Consider the following 17,312-nt stretch of genomic DNA (forward strand, 5'->3'; position numbering starts at 1 on the left):
TGATGTCCCTTGCACATCAGAATCTCTAGAAAACCCATTACTTTACCTATCTCTTTGCACTAATGCAGTTGATAAGTATCGACCAATAAAATAATAAAGAGAGTTAATAAGTGCTTCACTTTTGCCAACCGATAGCCGGAATCAGCTTTTTTGTGATGTTTTGATGGATGCAAAAGATATAGTTATATTTAACATGTAAAATCTATAACTAATATAAATATTCGTGTTTTTCCGGTCGTCACATCTAATTTTCGTCCATACACAATCCGATTCGGTTAGCAATAGCCATGGAATAAAATTGCAAAAAAAAAAAAAGGCGGCCGGCGCCGACGCCTGTCTCCACGTCGTCCAGGCCGCCGCCTCTCCCGCTCCGCCGCACATCCCCTCCCCCCGATCTAGCGGAGGGGAGGGCGTCGCCGGCCCTCCCGCCGCCACACAAAGAGAAAGGGGAAGAAGTGGAGAGAGTGGCCGCCGCCGCCGCTCGCGGGGAGGAGGGCGCCGCCGCCGCCGCTCGCCTTGGGGGAAGGCGGCGGCGCCGCCACACACCGCCGCACCCCACCATCGCCGCGCCGTGCCGGCGAGAAGGGAGGGACGGCGCCGGTGGCGGGGGAGTCGGCCGGCTGGGGGGAGGGGGAGAGACGCCGGTGGGGAGAGGGAGGGGGAGAGGCGGCGTCGGGGCGGGGGAGGAAGAGGCGGCCGGCTCGGCTCGGCTGGGGGGAGGGTTAGGGTTAGGGTTTCATCAATTTTAATCTGATCTGAGCCGTCCATCAAAACTAACGGCTGAGATCGATTGAGGGTTTGGGCCGCACGTGGGCCCGCGGTCCACTAAATGAAAGGAGTATGGGGGTATTAAGTAGACTTTGGTCTCTTGCGGGCTGAAGAAGAAAATGGGTTGAAAAAGGCCCATAGAGAAAAAAGGATTTTTATTTAGATTTTTATTTCAATAAATGCTGAAATGATATTTGTATTATCAAAATTAGCAATTAAGCTAGGTAAATTCCAATAAAATTTCAATGAGTGTAATTAATATAGAAAATTTAATAAAAGTTAAATCCAACCACAACATTTTATTTCTTACACTTACTTTACTTATAAATTAATTTAATTGTATACCTACCTACTTAAAAAATACCTAAATATTTCAGAAAATTTATATTTCATTTAATTAGAATTTAATATGTTTTAATTCAACTTTATCTGTTTTTTCTATTCGTTGCAACGCAATATCACTTTTGCTATAATTTAAAAGAGTGTAATTAATATTGCAGAAAATTTTATATTTCATTAAATTACAATTCATTTTCTTCATATAAATAGTTCAAATCAAATTTCAGTCACCATATCATTACCCGGTGCAACGCACGGGTATTTTGCTAGTATTATACAATATTTATAGAACTTTTGCAAAATAAAGAGCGATTAAAATTTAATAGGCTGTGTCAAGTAAAAAAAACAATCAAATACTAAAAGATATGTTACGTACTCCCTTATAAGAACATCTGTTAGCCAATCAAATCAAGGTATATATACATATTTAATTAAAATTTAAAAATTGATAAGGACGCAAAGGATATTTCTTGCCACTACAAATTTGCATGAGAATTGCTAGAAATAAAGTTTTCAGGGTTGGAGTAGAATTTTTTTTTTGTTAGTTCTACTTTCGTGAGAAATGCCCCGTCATTGTAAGGTCTAAAACATTATTTGAAATTGGGTATAGGTATTAATAAACTAGGTGAGTTTTTAGATAATGGATAAAATCCAGTGTTTACTTCAATAGAAGCTATAGCCATTATTACATAGTTCTTAGTTGAAAACCAAATATAAACTAGGTGAGTAAGTGGAAAAATTAAATAAGAAATATTAACCAAATATAAACTAGGTGGGTAAGTGGAAAAATTAAATAAGAAATATTATGATTGGTTGAGACAAGGGACTGGATACTCAATTGCTATATTCTGATATAAACTTTGAATGCTTATATTTTGAACGAGGAAAAGATGTTCTTTTATCATAAATTCGATTTGGTCTTTTTTATATATATAAAAAACGAGTACGGTCGTTATTTAAAAATGTCCATTTTGTAAAGCTTATTTTTAAAGACCATGGCTTATTTAGCTGAATATAAAGCTCGATAATTAATATTTTTAAAATAAGTACATTTTAAATAATGTAGACTTACATAAAAAAACAGTCCATTTTATAAAGCTTATTTTTAAAGACCATGGCTTATTTAGCTGAAGATAAAGCTTGATAATTAATATTTTTAAAATAAGTACATTTTAAATAATGTAGACTTACTAAAAAAACACTTTTTAATAGCTATGCCATAAATAGATTAAAATATGATGATCTTTAATTGAATAAATCTACATGTTAAATGAACAATTTAATGAAGTTGGCCTAATCCTACCAAATCTTTTGAAATTTCTACGTTCATGCATAAGAACATGCTAAATGGGGCGCGCCATTTGGCGCGAGATTTTCTAGTATAGTACTAATATTTATCTGTTCGACGCCTCCAAATAATTCGTTCTCGTGTAGTCGTCAGCTACGTACCGAAAGCTTTGCGCTTTGCATGCAGCACCATCACCATCTAGTTCTACTAATAACCAGTAAGTCCATACTTCTCGATACAACTATGGATTAAAATATAAACATGTAAATTTAAATGCAAACTACAAAATAAATATAAACACGGATGTTTAAATTCAAACTATAAGGTATAAGAAAGAATACATTCTTAATTTGTAGATTGAGAGATTGAGTTTTAAATTGAACGTTATGGAAGGATGGAATATAGGTTTACTTAAAAGCCGTGCGATCGGTGGAAGACTACCAGCACATCAGCAATTTTTGCAAAAAAAACCCTACACTTTTGGTTAATTACGCACCGGTCCCCGCTAATATCCGCCGTCCGATCTCGAGGTAGGGTCGATCTGGCCGTCCACGTTCCTCACTGTGCTGGCCCTTCCGCACCCGTGGGATCGTCGGATCTCTAACGGACGGTGTGGATTTCGCAAGCCTGAACAAACCCTAGCCGCCTCGCCCTCCTCCTCCAATCGCGCCGCAGCCTCGCCCTCCTCCTTCACTCCCGTGCGTCGTCACTGCCGCAACTCCCTCCTCTTCCACTCCCTCAAGGCCTCAACCTACTCCAGCTATCTCGCCGTACCGCCGTCGCCGCTTCCTCTCGCACGCGCGCCGCCATGCCCTCTTCTCTTCATTCCTCGCGCGCGCCGTCGCTGTCGTAGCTTCGTCGTCCTTCGCCTCCCTCGTGCCCTCATCCAGCCATTGTTACTGTGCCCGCGCTCCCGCGCCGGCAAGCGAGTCCGTCATGTCCACCAGTGAGGAGGCGGGGCTTCCAGATCCGGCAACAGCGGCCTCCTCGCTGGTGGATTGTCGGTTGCCCGGACGAGAGGGATGCGAGCCACTGCACTCCTCTTCTCCTCTTTCATCTCATCTCCACGTTAGCCTCTCTCTCCCTCACCCTATCCTCTATGCCTGATGCGATCCCAAGTCCGATTCCCTCGACTTTCCAGGTGGATCCGGTCGTGGCCCTCTTCGGCAGTACAACGCTACTCTCCACTGTCTTCCTCACCCGTTCTCCATGCCGCTCACCTCCCCTCGGTGCCAGGATGGGGAGAGCAAGAGCAGCAGCTTGGGCACCAAAGCCACGACGGCGGAAGGCATGGGCTATGGCAAAGTACGGCGACGACGGCAGCAAGGCACAAACTATGGCAAGGTATGGTGACGACGGCTGCAAGTAAATTGGGACATTGTGCTTCGGTTTTTCTCCTAGATGTTCTTCATTCTTTCAACATGACTACTGCTAAAACATTGATTCTCCCTATTATATGCATATATACATATCTGTTCTAGCGCCTGCTCTCTATTCTTGATTTGCTGCTCATTGTGAGTTTCACATGATTGGTAGGAAGGAAAGAAAAAAGGGAGTGAAGGCTAGATTATTCAGTACTAATGTTTAAACATCACCACCCAGGTACAGATCAAATTAATCATCTCCTTCTGTCATGCATATGTTGTATATGAATTGAGTGTATTGATATTATGATTCGGTTTGTCTCCTAGATGCCCTTCTTCATTCTTTGAGCATGAGTTTTAACAGATCATTTGTCTATACAAATTAGTTTTACCTGTTTGCACATTAGTGTTGCAGTATTAATACGAACTGTTGCCATGGTCTAGCTCTCTATGTACTTTTTGGTTGGGAACACAAGAGTGACATATATGCCTGTCATTAATCTATAATAATAACTGCAATGCTGTATTTTATCTTTAGAATTACCCATTGTCTAAGGATACAAAATATCCATATGTAATTTGAATTGGTTAGTTCTTACATTTTGCATATCAGGTTTATTAGTACCATGAATTCCGTTTCCATAGGCTTTCTCAATATTTGATACAACCAAAATTTGCTATATTGACTACAATGTGCTTTGAACCAAACAAATATGTTGTAGGTCTGTTATCTACTGTGCAATTTGGTTATTGGAAGTAATTTATATTACCAACTTCTAAGCCTTTTACATTTCACCGTTTTAGTTTGTTGGCACCTACTGAACAATATTTTTCCCATCCAAAGTATTCATGAGGTTATTTTCTGTTTGGAGGTCTAGACAGTCTTCTCTGGGGTGTACATTATTATAGTTCCATGATACATGCCGGTTATTTTTGTTGTTATAGTGAGTGTAAAGGTGAAGCCAATTTTATTTTCCAAATGGAACATGCAAGCCATGTTAAACTAAGTTCTTCAGCTTTCATCCTTGGTAATAAGTTCCCTTTTGTGCTTCTTATCAGGTGTGCAAATGGGAAATGAGCAGCGCTGTCAGAAAGAAATAGAAGACACTAAACATGGACTTGAATCTGGAAGTATTACATATGACCCGGCAAAGCTTAAATTTTCTGATGACATCAAAGATTCTCGGTGAACCTGACAATCTTGACATATTATTGCATCCAGTGTTCCAATTTGGCAAGTCCAAAAGTACCATTTGTTTATATCTCCATTTTTACTAGCTCACTTTCCTGATATATGTATGATAGATCATTAGGTGGGCAGTTCTTCCTGCCTTCTTCACATTGTAGTTCTCAGTGTATTTTCTCTATATTCTTGATCTATACATGGACTTGGAATAAGGTGTTCACCCTGAATAAGGAGGGAGGTCAGTACATTTTTCCTACCTTAAAAATCTGAAGTATGGTTGAATATTGTATTAGATGATATTCAGATAATATTGTTAGTTTATAACAGGCCAGTTGGTTTATACCTAAGCCACTTGGTCAATGCAAAGCTATATATTCTATAATTCCTTTATTTCTTACCAAGGAATGAGAATGTGCCAGTATGTTCCTTCCCATGCATTTGCCTCTGTTTGATTTTTTATTGATTTGTTGCTCCTCTATTTTTGCCCCTATATTTATTTGGATACTGGAGTTCATTCAAAGAGACGAACCTCATGGTCTTCAGGCTTCAGTTTAGACAGATAATTGTAGTGTCTTTAAAGTAACGATGTTATATTGCGGTACAAGTCTTTTAGCCATCATATCTGGAGTAGGATCCATTATCCCGGGAATTATATTGAAACAACTGCGATGGTTAAAAAATTATATTTAGGAAAATCAGTTGAAGATTTTGATATTGGCCAGAATTTAATAGACCACGAATACACATTTTTGCGATCTCTTCATTATCTCAGTTCAAGCTCTGTGTATAACAAGATAATTGGCAATATGTTGAGACATGCCCTGAATATAGATGGCAGTATCAATACCAGATATAAATGGCTAAAATTGTTTATATGAATGCGCAAGTGTGCACACGACCTAACGTGGCATTAGTTACCGGGTTACTTGGCAGATTTCAAAGTAATCCAGGCCTAGAGCATTGGAATTTGTAAAGAAAGTCTTGCGCTATTTGCAAGGAACAAAAGGCCTCATGCTGTCTCACAGAAAATCAGAATCGCTCCAGATAGTGGGGTATTCAGATTCTGACTTTGCAAAAGATAATACAAAGTCAACATCGGGATATGTGTTCACCCTGGTAGTAGGAGCCATTTCATGGAAAAGCTCAAAACAGACTATCACTGCAGGGTCTACTATGTATGCCGAGTTTATAGCATGCTATGAAGCAACGGGGCAGGTGAACTGGCTAAAGAAGTTCATACCCGGTTTAAAGGTGGTTGACAGTATTGTGAAACCAATAAAGTTATACTGCAATAACGAACCCGCAGTAATGTACTCTCACAACAATCAGTCAAGTGGTACTGCCAAACACATTGACATAAAGTACTATGTTGTGAGAGACAAAGTCCGGGATCAAACAATCAGTCTCGAGCATATTATAACAGAAAGGATGCTCGCGGATCCGCTCACGAAAGGCCTACCTCCCAACATGTTCAAGGAACATGTAGCATGCATGTGTTTAAGGGAAGCCTTATGAATCCTGGACTATAGGGCCCAAAAGTTAAAGTATCTGTTTCTGAATAGAGATGTGTATAGTGGCTGTCGAATCCAGCGGTAATTAACCGTGACGATGAAACATGCTCTATATGTAAACCTGTGATGGAATAGAAAAAGCTAAAAGAAATAGTGAGATCAAGGGGGAGAATGTTAGATGGATCTCCCTCTCCTTGAGCCCAACGGCTCAAGGGGGCCTTGACCCGCGCCCTGATCGGGGGCGCCCAGCCCAATGGCTGGTGGGCCTCCGTCACCCTGCGCCATATAAAGAGGGGTGGAGGACGGGACGACACAAGACACGAGGTTCGTCGCCACCGCCACTCCACCCCACAAACCCTAACCGATCAAGGGGGCACAGCCAGTGACGGGAAGACTCCATCGTCGCGCCATGACCTCGCCGGAATCGCCTACGACCGCCACTGCCGCGCAGCATCGTCGCCGCCGCCCACGTCAAGCGCACAACGACAACGACGATGGCCGGCCTCACTTCCTCCTCCTCAACATCGACCGGTCACATCCCTAAACCCTCTCACTTCCTCTTTGTTAGTTCATCTATTGTTGTTCATCCATCCAAAGTGTTCTACCGACTAGATCTAAACCTAGGTAATCCAATAGACAAACCTAACAGTTAGTACTCAAGTGAGGCATACATAGCTTTGCAGAGTTCTTTCTGCAACTAGTCAAGTGCGCCTCCCCTGCCCTTCTTCCCGCTCGCCGGCGTCCGCCGCTCAATGCCGCTCTCGGAGTCCTCCACCCTCGCGACGTCGGAGCTCATGCCGCCGAACCAGAACGTGCTCCACTTGAAGAACCCGCCACCGCCACCGTGCCACCTCCTCTCCATGCTTAGCCTGTCCACCTGAGCCTGCAGCGCGCTGCACTGGACCTGCACGTCGCGACGAAGACAATGACGAACACCTCAAAGCTTTGAATTGATGAACGGTGGCGGCGGAGATGGCCGTGATGAAACCGTACCTGGAGGCGGGCGAAGTCCTCGCGGAGGCGGCGGAGCTCGTGGTGCTGGGCGAGCACCTCGCGCTTGGAGGGCAGCGGGCGCCGGGGAGGTCGAATACCAGGCTGGGCGCGCCGAAGGAGGCACCGCCGCTGAGCTCGGCGAGGCGGTTGAGCTTGCCGTGCTCGGAAAAGAGCATCTGCAGCACGGAGCGCACGGGGAGGCGGTCATTCTGAACGGCGTGCGCCACCGCCTCCGCCTCCGCCTCCGCCTACCCTCACAAGAGAAGAGAAGAAAATAAAAGAGAAAAGAGAAGAAAAGGGAAGAAAGAAGAGATAACGTGGCATGCTGACATGTGGGTCCACGTGGGTCCCACGCTGACTCAGCCGCCATGTAGGATAAAACTGGGATCAAAACCAATACACGGCTATATGATATTCTTATTATTCTATTTCTATATTTACTCATATTCTAGTTTCATAAAGCTATACTTTAGAGAAGGAAAGAGAGATTCTAGGACCACTTGCCCATAAGAATAAGACCGAACTTAACTACCTGTAACTGTCCCAACTGCCCATGTGTACTAACCCCCCGAAATCACTTTCCCTACTGCTACGTTGAAATGAAAATGCCCGCCTCCAATCCACTTAAAGCTCAATCCAAAACATGAAAGCGGAATCACAACTCTCACGAAAGAAGGGTCTCAAGCAGTGTTCATGGTCACTCCAAACATAGGATTTTCGGCATATACTCTTTGCGAGGCTTCTATCTAGATGGTTAGGTCACAGGAGCTTTGTGGAAGAAATGGATTTCTAGTAAAAGCTACTGCAAGAGATTTCCAATTGGGTAGATTAAGCCTAACCTGTTAAAATCCGCGAGCCCCTTCTCATATTCGGAACTGGTACAGTAAAAGCTCTTGTGGGCTCACTCCAGGTGTAGCCGCAATAGCACCAGTTTTTATATCTCTCTTGGCTTTACCTTTTTTTAAAGAAATGTATGTGCGTAGTTCAAGTTTTCGACCGATTCACCAAGGAATATTTTGGTTGCTTTTGGCGGATTGCTTACTACTAGGTTGGATCGGATGTCAACCTGTGGAGGCACCATTTGTTACTATTGGACAAATTCCTTCTTTCTTTTTCTTCTTGTTCTTTGCCATAACGCCCATTCCGGGACGAGTTGGAAGAGGAATTCCAAAATATTACACGGATGAGACTCATCGCACCGGATCAGTCTCTTAGACGGATGAGACTGATCACACCTGATCAGTGATCAATTCTGGCACAATGAATTTACGAGTTATTTTACACAATGAATTTACAAGCAGATGAGTTTGCAACGGTAGACCTATCTCCTGAAAAGAGTTCAGTAAACAAGGGAACGAAGCGACCGATAACGTCCCCTCGGGGAGGAGTGTTTTAAGGGATTGACTTCGGCTCCTATTATCTTTGTTTACAAATCTTAAAATTGGTGAATTGGTTAATAGGAAGTGCGCGCTAGCACGCTTCATATTTCTAGTAACAAGGGCAGTTGCTTGTTTGGTCGTTAGATCAGAGGGCGCTCATCCCTTGCTCGGTCCCTGAAAATGAGATAACATAGGCTTTTGATATCTGCTCTGTCAACAAGCCCTGGTTCAATCCCTGCTTCTTCCGGGCCTTATCCCGAAAGAGGTCAACAATTCTTTTTGTGTAAAGCCTTTTGTTCACTGGTCTTCACTTCAAGCAATTCCATTAGTCCAAGTCTGCTGCAATTGGTAATAGGAGACTAGAGGTTGGGACGCGCCGCCTGCACATAGATGGATTAATTAGATTATTTTGCTGTTTTTAGGCTGAACTACTGGTCTTGTAAGATTAAAGCTGAATAAAGTTGAAGGCACATATAATATATATGAATCAAACGGCTTATATGTTAGCCATTGGTGAGTAATTTCGTACGAGTGGTGTTACAGAATCTGGAGAGAACAAAACTATTACATAGCCGTTATACTCTAAGAATGAAGCACTGATGCATATGGAAAATGAAATCACATATTTGCACGATGATATGAGATCATGACGAGATCTTCACTCTACCCTTTGCAAGGTCGATGTAACAACTTGGTCAGAAGAGTCAGGCCCCTGCTTTCCTTGGCTTTCCTTTGATGAGCACAAAAACATAGTTAAATTGTCTAAGAGACCCAGTTTTGGAAATAGATGACAAACAGTTTGATGCAAGATGGTTTTTCACACTGAACAAATATAGATGTACCTCAACTGTAAAAATATGACTCTAGTCCCACCTTTCCAATATTAGAGACCAGCTAGCAACTGTTCTAAAGGACACACTCATCACTGAAACTGAAGCTAAGTTATTTGAGATGGACTGAGGAGATCAATGTGTAACTTGATTTCTTCAGACATGACCTTAAAAACCTGCAGGTTAACGAGAAAGACGTGATAAGCTACTTAGAGTACACATGTGAACTAAAGCAAAATAAGCTGATAGAAATGACACACTCGAAGCTTATCTAAAGGACTTGACGAGCTTACAAAAAGAAACACAGAGAAATTGGCTCCAGTTGGTACCAGCAAGTCTCAATTTTGAAGATATAGTAGTATCAGTTGATAGCAACAAGAAAATTGAAGATGACATTTTGCAGCTTAAAGTTTTACTGACAAATCTTGAAGAGCAGGCTATCTACAAAACATGGTTCTAAGATAAAAAAAAAAAAGGAGGAACATAATAAAATGTCATTATTGCTCCAGGATCCCAGACAAGAGTGCTTGAATTTAAAAGAGAAGAACAAGGATCTTACTCAAAGAATTGTTGAACAAATGGTGAAGGCGGAAGAGTTGAAGAATTTGTCTATCCATTTGAAGGAATCAAAAGAGAAGGCTGAAAAGCTGAAAGAAAGGAGAAAACAAAGATCATATAGTGAGCATATTTTTATTTGCACCTCTTAAGTGATTGTGCCAGATGTAGGTCAAAAAACTCCTCGTATGACATCTGCTTCATGGTAGAGGTGTGGCTTAGAATACACCGAATTCTTGAAAGGTGCATGTTCATGTATTTGGTATGACAAGATTAAAAATTAAATTTGAGGGTAGCAAAGAGCATTAATCGAACAAATTTCTAAAGAAAATCTATGTAGAAATATCAGAATAGAAAATGAAATGATAGCCTTGGGTAAAATTTATCACCAACAACTCAATTCTGATTGAAATAGCAGAAAAACATAATATTGCAATACGTATTAAATAACTCTGAAAATATTCAACACTCTCCAACAAAAGTATTATTTTGATGATAGGATTTAGGACCCTTTTTTTGAAATCTGAAACATCTCAATCCGTTTTAGAAGAAACTGATTCAAATTATAACATGGATACAGAGGATAATAATGCCTTTTGTAAAGCAATTGTAAGATATACATGATCAAATATCAGCTAGAAAGGCAGTTGGGCTAGCAAACCATGGTGTCATTCAAAATGTATACTTGATGGAAAGACCTTCAATAAAAACTTGGGTAAAGTCCCTGTTTGGAGGAAACATAAGCTCATTTTCCTAAATAGAAATTTACCATGAATGGAAGTTTTGTTTTTCAAATAAACCAATTAGATAGATTATCCAGCAAATGCTTTCGCAAAAAATGTTTGTTTTGTTTTTTCAGCAGAAAAAATAGATGCTTATGTGATCACTGATCAGTGATCCCCAAATTAACTACTCTTCGTTACATGGGCAAAATAGCATATATTTCACGCTGTAAAAAAGAAAACCAGTTAAATAGGATAGGGTGACATGCTGAGTTTGAATTTAGCTTCGGAGAAGTAGTTTAATAGATATAACTGAAATATCGAACAATGGAGATGTTATATTGACTGGTATTAGAATAACAAAAAAAAAATTTGAGCAAGAACCTTAGTTATTATTTTGGTTGTAAAAAGTGATGAACGAACCAGAAAACAAAACATAAACCTAGTTCAATCTAGTTCCCTATAACAAAGTACAAGCACAACTAAGTGTTCTTTTAGCATTATCAATATACCAATTTATTTCTTCAAATCACAACAGGGTTTACCCCCTTCATCGGTCAACGAAATCATGCTTACCTCATAGAGTGGTTACAACGAACAAATCATAAAGTTTGCCTTGCTACAAGATGAAATAGAAATATCCTTATTCTTGATCTGTATAAATTCAAGAACTATAGAAAAAGGATTTCTGTCCACATTCTGGTCAGTAAATACTTATGGCTAATGGCTAGTCCTAATCACAGGTTTGTCATCAGAAATGAACATGCCTACTATATTCCCTAGGTGGAAATATGGATCTTTTTCCCCATTTCAGAAGATAGGTTTGAAATACAAAGTATACTATATGGACAAAACATTACTGGAGAAACAATTGTTACAGCGAAGAATTCAATTACCTTGGCCCCAAGAGCCGCCATGATACTATCAGCAGCCCATGGCATGTTGTTGATCCAAACCAACACAAATGGACCATCAAGGGATCATAACTCTGAACCTTAAAACTCAACAGAAAGACCTTGATAAGAACACAAATACTTTCCATTTAGTTTTTGACATTTTACAGTGCAATTCTTGAGTTGGTTAATGGCATATCCATATGCCTTGCTGCCTGGGGCAGCAATTAAGAGAAGACTCCCATAATATTTTCTCAGTTTGGACTGAAGACATCATTTTCCTACAAATATGCCGATATTCTTGAACTTCCTGCTCAGTAATCACATTATTTGTTGTAACTAACGCGTCTAGAATATGAGTGATGTTGAGAAAATTGAGGACAACTCCAGGAAAATAATAGTAAGCAATTTTTAGGTGAAGGCTAAAGGAGTAAGTTCGTAGCTGAAAATTTTGCCTAAGCTTGCATATACACCATATTGTTAAATGCATTTTTATCCCTGAGGCCTACACCCTACATATTTGCATGTATGGCATAAAGGTGCATGAAGACAAGTAGTCCATTGATGACAGAGGTGATCGAGTAAACAACTAAAGAAACGAAACGCTGAATACAAAATCAAAGCATGCACTTCTCACTCAAACTCAATATCCATATCAGCCACCAAACCTGAAATTTATTATTATCATTATTCCTACATAGTGATAGCTAACAAAGTATCATTAGGATTCGATTAAATGGATTCCAATTTTGTGGCATACCCCAATACATATGGTAGGAACTAAAAATTTTCTTATTCGCCTGCAGAATGGTGCACACAACCAAGGACTGCCTGTGACCTGTGCAACAAAAAGTTTGATGTTTCCATAAGATTGTCCATTAGAAATGAGCAAATCAACATGGAGCAAATTTCATGTGTCATTGAAATAGATGAAGACCTATGATAATGGCAAATACTGCATTTCATAGACTACGTCTCACAATAAGAATGCAACAGTGACCTAGTCATGCCATTTCCTGTGTCTGCATAAACTACAAATCTAGGCCTTGTTTAAAAACTTCCATTTTTTTTTGTTTGGAAGATTTCCATGCTGAGGTGCAAACTATGTAGCTGCAAGAAATTGATGAAGTTCTCCAGTTATATGCATATGATTCTGGCATTAGAGTAATTTAAAGTCCAAGAGCAACGTCGGTCATTTCTTGTTTAACATCCAGAGTGATGGCATTGCATATCTAAGATGGCACCACTGTACTCTAGTATAATAAACGTTGAAAATGATGTAGAATAATTATTTTGTCAGGGGCATATTAAAAATTCATATCCATCTCACCACGGAGGCACTGCCATTGAGGGGAAATTGTTACTGTCACAATTTTTTTCTTTTTGTGAGTAGTTCCAACATCATAACCACATTTTTCCCTACTAATTGACAACGAACTGAAATATCAATACAATCATTATGTATTGTCATTGTATATGTCTGAAGGATAGCACCGTATATACTTGATTGCATTAGAGAGCATGCAAATCAGCAGTACAATGCCAAAATCTAGCTCGCAACTATAACCTAGAACAGAAGATAGCTTGTACAAATTAGGAAATTTATCTACTAATTGACGATGAACTGAAATATCAGGTTAGCTGCTATACAAATACAATTTCTAAGTAATGTTGATACAAATGACTAAAAGTTAAAGCTCTAGAAAATACCTAAGAGCAGTAAATCTTCTAAAGGAAGACCTTGCCCTACAGCATCTGCTGAAAATTCCACATGTAAAACTCATAACACTAAGCTGAGATGAGCAAAAATCATTGACACATACTTGTTTTACTTGCCGTTGTACATGGTACTGAAAGTGTCTACATGATGTCCTCTACAGTGTTTGTGTCAGGTGAGGCAATGAAAGATATCTACACTTCTGAATGGTTCATGGAGCAGGGGTTCTCATCTGGTGAAGATTCTCATGTACAGATTCTACGTATGTGGTTTGAAGCTTTGAAACACAGATCCACTTAGTTGTCGGTACTCCAGTCATCGGTGCCTAGACAAATCTATCTCCAACCTACAAAAAAGATATTGTTTTTCTGGGAAGAAAATAGAAGCGAAAGGATACTGGATAGTATGAGATGATTATATATAGAGAGGGGGGGGTACTTGGAGACATTGTTGGCTGCATTAGGTGGTCTGAAAATCTGAGGATTCTACAGGGGCGGCCTAATCTCCTAGAAGAAATGGAAAAGAAATGCCAAGCACTCGATCTTTAAGGTTAGGTCAGGTATGATTCTATGTCTGAGTGGATTGAATCATCCACAACCACAAAAATAATCAGCTAAAGAAATCTATTATTTTCAGTTTCGTTACGATAGCTCTAAGAGGTCTTCTTACTCTTTGAGTTATTGGCTCTAGCATCCTAGAACATGCAAAACCAGTATTGAAGGACGAGTCTGTGTATCTCTTCAAGCAAGCTCCCTCACCCCTAATGTCATACCTGAAAAAATGCATGATCACATCCATGAAGGCCAGCATTCTCTTTAGTTTTCAGTAGATGCAAGCTTAACTCACACATGAATAGAAGAGGTTAAGCTATCATACTTGTCACGTATGAACAATTTTGGAGGCCCATGACACTGCTTGATGGAGTCCATAATGAAACAAAGTGTGTGAGTGTGTCACCTTTTGTCACAACCCCACTGTCTAACCTCGAATTCAAATGCCAACAAATTCCTGCAAACAAACCAATCAACTCTCCATGTGAATGAGAGAAATACAAAATGCTTTTGTTAGCAGAAACAGGTAGACGTGAAAGATGTTTCTTTTAGAGGAGTTTGTGTTATGTGGTGCTGCACATACCCCTGTTAGAAGCAACATACAGGTAGTCTGTATGCAAAGATCACAAGAGTTATTCTCCACGAGTGGCAACTCTGCCTCCAGCTGCTGAACTGAACATATCATGGAGAACGTCTGTGCAACATATCTGAACACATGAATGGGAAAATCCAATGGCATCATGATTTGTATTAAATAATGATATGTCAGTCTCATAGGTTTGGAGAAAACCACACATTGCATTAGATGCCCCCCCCCCCCCCCTCTAATGAAAGGGCAAATTCTTACCAGTATACCCAGGATCGCTTCCTCAAAATGTGGGGCAAACACAGATACATGAAAATAGATGCAGGAATAGAAAAAATAGAGTTGAGGACCCTTTTGTTAGGCCTCACTAACTTGGCTTTGAGTTGCAGAGGTGTTTATATAGAACTACCTTACTTGAATACTGGGCCTCAACATAAGGCCATATCGTTTCCATGGTAAGGCTTATGCAACTCCAGATGAAATAGAATGGTCACTGTCAAGCCATTGAAACATAGGGGGTGAACCACTGCATGTTTGATCTTCCAAAGCAAAGTAACAGGAAATAATAATGTGAGGTAAAATAATTAGGAACAGATCCTGGACTTACTCTTGTTTCTCCAGTACATTTTCCATGATCTTGAAGCAATCCATAAATAATGAGGAAAACCCGCATGCTGCTATCCCTTTGTCAGCAACATATACATCTGGGAACTGCACATCCATGAAAGATTGAAACAAATAGCCAAGTTAGGAACATGCGATGTGGCATTAGCTCACCGTCGTTGTCGCCGTGCCGTGGCCGAAATCCATCGCGCCGACCTCCGCAATGCCCCTGCCGTCCCTCTCGACCCTGGCTCCAACATCTCCTCTGCTTGCGATGTGCGCCACTGTTGCTTGGATCCAAGGCCACCGCCACCGGTCCGTGACCGCGTCTCCCTCCTCAGCTCCTCCAAGCTGGACCTTCCTCTCACTGCCGCCCCAACACCTTGTACGCCACCGGTGCACAGGAGCTCATCCCCGCCGGCCATGGCCGCACTACGGATTGGGACGAGACAGGCCGCTACCCCAGCGCCTTCTCGGCACCTGGCACAAGGGGGCTCGACCCCGCCGCCATGACAGCGCTAGGGTTTGGGGCGAGACCACAGGGCTGATACAACACTGATGGGGAGGAAGAAATGGAAGCGGTGAGAGCTAAAGGAGAGGGGGAAAAGAGCAGTGGTTTGCTGGCGGAGGAGACGATGCGCGGTCCACCTCAGGCGAGCGAGGCGACGCCGCAGCCGGCGGCTGTCATCCTGTCGAGGGAGAAAGCAAAGGGGGTGAGGCGAAGGGGGATAGAGTTGGGGGAGAAAGCGAGGGGAAGGCGGAGGCGGCGGGGACGACGATGGCGACGGCGCGAGGCGGAGGCAGCGGCGGCGTGAAGGGGAGAGGGAGAGGGAGAGGGAGAGACGAGAGGGAGGAGAGTGCGTGAGGGCGGCGGCGGCTAGGGCTGGATGCGGCCACCGTGGCGGAGGTCAACGCGGCGGCGGCGGCGGCGCGAGGGGAGGCGGACGCGGCGGCGTCATGATGGCGCAGGACGAGAGGGAGGAGGAGTCGAGGAGAGGCGGCAAGGGGGTCAGTGCGCGGCACTTTTGCGAAAAAGCCCCTAGACTTTATATTTTTACATAGAGCTCCTATTTCGCGTTTCTCCCCTCCTGCGCATGTAATATCAGGATTTTAGAAGGGTCCTTACGCACAATATCGCCTCAGGGGCACTGTTCGGAAGGGACCTACTCGGAATTACGAACAAACCGGAGGGCTTTCTCGCAAAACAACCACCCCGGGCACTGTAGGACTGTAGCTTTTTGCTGACTTGGCATGCCCCCTCGCTCGCCCCTCATGCGCCGCATAATATTTGCCGATAAGCAATTGGTGGTCGTAGGCTCACTCACCTCTAGATACGGTGCTTTACCCGTAGACGCTTCTCCAGCTCTCGCAGGAATTGTATGGGAGTCGTCCTCGGGGGAACTTCCCGAATGACCGTACCGAGGAATTCTACCGTACTCCGTGTAGCTATGGTTGTTGATTCTGCGGAGCTCACCCAAAGGTTCGGGCCGGATTGTAGGAAGTGGGTGATACGTTTTTGTATTTCTATGAGAAGAAATACGGCACCCACGATTTCCAGTAGTAAGTCGTCGGCATATCGCGCGTAACAAATCCTTATTAATAAGGAATGGCTTTTAAAGGGGGGCCAGCTTACGGGCCAGGCCTTTCTCTAACCTGATAACTAGTATCGCTTCCCGCCCAGCTCTATCAGCAGGCCTCTTCTTTTGCAATACTTAAAAAGGTCACTCATGGCTAAATTCTTATTAAAGCCTTCTCTACCATTGAATTCGGCCCTCTGGGTCAACCCAGCGGCTCTCGGGGTCAACCCAGCGGCTTCTATGAGAAAGGGGGCGCAAAGGAGGCTCGAGGCCGCTGAAGGGGAGAAAACAAAAGGCGATGATTTTGTAACTCGGTGACAAGTTGAGGGACCTTCGGTGTATTTTTTCCTTTCTGTGGGCGCTGCCGCCGGCGCCATGGGCGCGCGTGGCGCGCGTACGCTTGCCGCCGCCGCTGCCTTGCCAACCACGGCAAGCCGTCGCTGTGCCGTG

The 17,312-nt window shown here is 42.5% G+C and overlaps 2 long non-coding RNA genes across 6 annotated transcripts; one reads left to right on the forward strand and one right to left on the reverse strand.

The window, feature by feature from the left end:
• The first annotated feature begins 3,087 nt into the window (after positions 1 to 3,087).
• On the forward strand, positions 3,088 to 5,376 carry LOC107276921 (uncharacterized). The gene is made up of 4 exons (XR_001545877.3): positions 3,088 to 3,463; positions 3,537 to 3,739; positions 3,932 to 3,997; positions 4,819 to 5,376. It is a non-coding gene; the product is annotated as an uncharacterized lncRNA (long non-coding RNA).
• Positions 5,377 to 8,692: 3,316 nt separating this feature from the next.
• LOC4326059 (uncharacterized) lies at positions 8,693 to 16,257 on the reverse strand. Of its 5 annotated transcripts, XR_010738796.1 has the most exons (14): positions 15,460 to 16,247; positions 15,290 to 15,393; positions 15,092 to 15,175; positions 14,680 to 14,803; positions 14,422 to 14,553; positions 14,215 to 14,317; positions 13,652 to 13,891; positions 13,539 to 13,583; positions 12,589 to 12,666; positions 11,832 to 12,496; positions 10,218 to 10,305; positions 9,671 to 9,834; positions 9,496 to 9,558; positions 8,693 to 9,208 (listed from the first exon to the last, which is right to left on the reverse strand). It is a non-coding gene; the product is annotated as an uncharacterized lncRNA (long non-coding RNA). The 5 variants fall into 5 exon arrangements; XR_010738799.1 differs by lacking the exon at positions 13,652 to 13,891 and having other exon boundaries at positions 11,832 to 11,929; positions 13,539 to 13,586; positions 15,460 to 16,257; XR_010738798.1 differs by lacking the exon at positions 13,652 to 13,891 and having other exon boundaries at positions 11,832 to 11,929; positions 15,460 to 16,244.
• Between the last annotated feature and the right edge of the window lie 1,055 nt (positions 16,258 to 17,312).

This window comes from Oryza sativa, chromosome 1, assembly GCF_034140825.1.
Source record: "Oryza sativa Japonica Group chromosome 1, ASM3414082v1".
NCBI lineage: Eukaryota > Viridiplantae > Streptophyta > Magnoliopsida > Poales > Poaceae > Oryza > Oryza sativa.